We start from the raw sequence: 2500 nt of genomic DNA on the forward strand, positions 1-2500 counted from the left end.
AAAAGACGTAAAGAGAGAGAGAGAGAGAAAAAAATCCTGATGTTCTAGGTCAAAAGAAAAAAAGAAAAAAAGAAAAAATCCCTGAGACGAAAGACGAACAAAGTCCCAGCATAGGTTCGAATAAGACGTAAAAAGAGAGAGACAGAGAGAAAAAAATCCTGATGGTCTAGGTAAAAAAAATAAAGTTAAAGAATAAAATTCCCAGAAGCCACAGACAAACAAAAATCCCAGTATAGGATGGAAAAAGACGCAAAAAAAAGAAAGAAAAGATCCCTATGTTCTAGGTAAAAAAAACAAACAAACTTAAAGAATTAAATTCCCAGAATCCACAGACATCCAGCATAGGATGGAAAAAGACGTAAAAAGAGAGAGAGAGAGAGAGAGAGAGAGAGAGAGAGAGAGAGAGAGAGAGAGAGAGAGAGAGAGAGAGAGAGAAAAATCCTCATGTTCTAGGTTAAAAAAAAGTTAAAGAATAAAATTCCCAGAGGCCACAGACAAACAAAATCCCAGCATAGGATGGAAAAAGACGTAAGAAAAAAGAAAACAAAAATCACGATGTTCTAGGTCAAAAAAAGATAAAGAAAAAAAAAATCCGAGAGAGGAAAGACGAACAAAATCCAAGCATAGGATGGAAAAAGACGTAAAAAAAAGAAAAGAAAAATCCTGATGTTCTTGGTCAAAAAAAGTTAAAGAAGAAAATTACCGAGACGAAAGACAAACAAAAATCCCAGCATAAAATGAAAAAAAGACGTAAAAAAAAGAAAAAAAGAAAAAAGAAAAATCCCGATGTTCTAGATCATTACCCAAAGGCCAGCCGACTGAGTGCGCCCGTTGGCCATCATAGTTCCTGAGGCTGGTACTGGGAGATCAACGATCTTGGCCAAACCGCTTTCCGTAGGTCGTCGAGAGTCGTTGTGAGTCTTCGAGAGTCGTCGCGAGTCGTCGAGAGTCGTCGAGAGCCGTCGCAAGTTGTCGTGAGTCGTCGAGAGTCGTTGTGAGTCTTCGAGAGTCGTCGTGAGTTGTCGAGAGTCGTCGTGAGTCATCGTTTGTCGTCGAGAGTCGTCGTGAGTCGTCGTTTGTCGTCGTGAGTCGTCGAGAGTCGTCGTGAGTCGTCGTTTGTCGTCGTGAGTCGTCGAGAGTCGTCGTGAGTCGTCGAGAGTCGTCGTGAGTCGTCGTGAGTCGTCGTGAGTCGTCGAGAGTCGTCGTGAGTCGTCGAGAGTCGTCGTGAGTCGTCGTTTGTCGTCGTGAGTCGTCGTTTGTCGTCGTTAGTCGTCGTTTGTCGTCGTGAGCCGTCGAGAGTCGTCGTGAGTCGTCGAGAGTCGTCGTGAGTCGTCGAGAGTCGTCGTGAGTCGTCGTTTGTCGTCGTTAGTCGTCGTTTGTAGTCGTGAGCCGTCGAGAGTCGTCGTGAGTCGTCGAGAGTCGTCGTGAGTCGTCGAGAGTCGTCGTGAGTCATCGTTTGTCGTCGTGAGTTGTCGAGAGTCGTCGTGAGTCATCGTTTGTCGTCGTGAGTTGTCGAGAGTCGTCGTGAGTCATCGTTTGTCGTCGTGAGTCGTCGTCTGTCGTCATGAGTCGTCGAGAGTCGTCGAGAGTCGTCGAGAGTCGTCGTGAGTCGTCGTGAGTCGTCGAGAGTCGTCGTGAGTCGTCGAGAGTCGTCGTCGTTGGCGTCTTTGTTATCATGGTCGTTTTTGTTTTGTTTATTTGTTGGTTGGTTGTCTTTGTCGTCGTCTTCGTTGTGATTGTTATCCTATTGCCATTGTTATCGTAAAGGAGAAGTCGTTATCTTTATCTTCGTCATCTTCTTCGCCGTCGTTATCTTTATCTTCGTCGTTGTCTTCATCGTCGTTATCTTTATCTTCGTCGTTTTCATCGTCGTTATCTTTATCTTCGTCGTTTTCATCATCATCTTTCCTTTCTATCGTCTTTGTCGTCGTAATTACGTCTTCCTCACTATCCTCACCATCGTCACTATCATCATCATAATCGCCTTCACGACTGCAACAAGATAATGATAAAAATAAAGATAATAATAAGAATAATGACACTGATAATAATGATGACGATAACAATAATAATAATGATGACGATAACAATGATAATAATGATGACGATAATAATGATAATAATGATAACGCTCAAGATAATAGGAATAATGACAATGATAATAATGATGACGATAACAATGATAATAATGATGACGATAATAATGATAATAATGATGACGCTCAAGATAATAGGAATAATGACAATGATAATAATGATGACGATAACAATGATAATAATGATGACGATAACAATGATAATAATGATGACGATAACAATGATAATAATGATGACGGTAACAATGATAATAATGATGACGCTAAAGATAATAATAGGAATAATGACAATGATAATAATAGGAATAATGACAATGATAATAATAGGAATAATGACAATGATAATAATGATGACGATAATAATGATAGTAATGATGACGCTAAAGATGATAGGAATAATGACA

The sequence above is a fragment of the Penaeus japonicus genome, unplaced genomic scaffold (genome assembly GCF_977035675.1).
Source record: "Penaeus japonicus unplaced genomic scaffold, GWHDUDI00000001_assembly GWHDUDI00000007, whole genome shotgun sequence".
Lineage (NCBI taxonomy): Eukaryota > Metazoa > Arthropoda > Malacostraca > Decapoda > Penaeidae > Penaeus > Penaeus japonicus.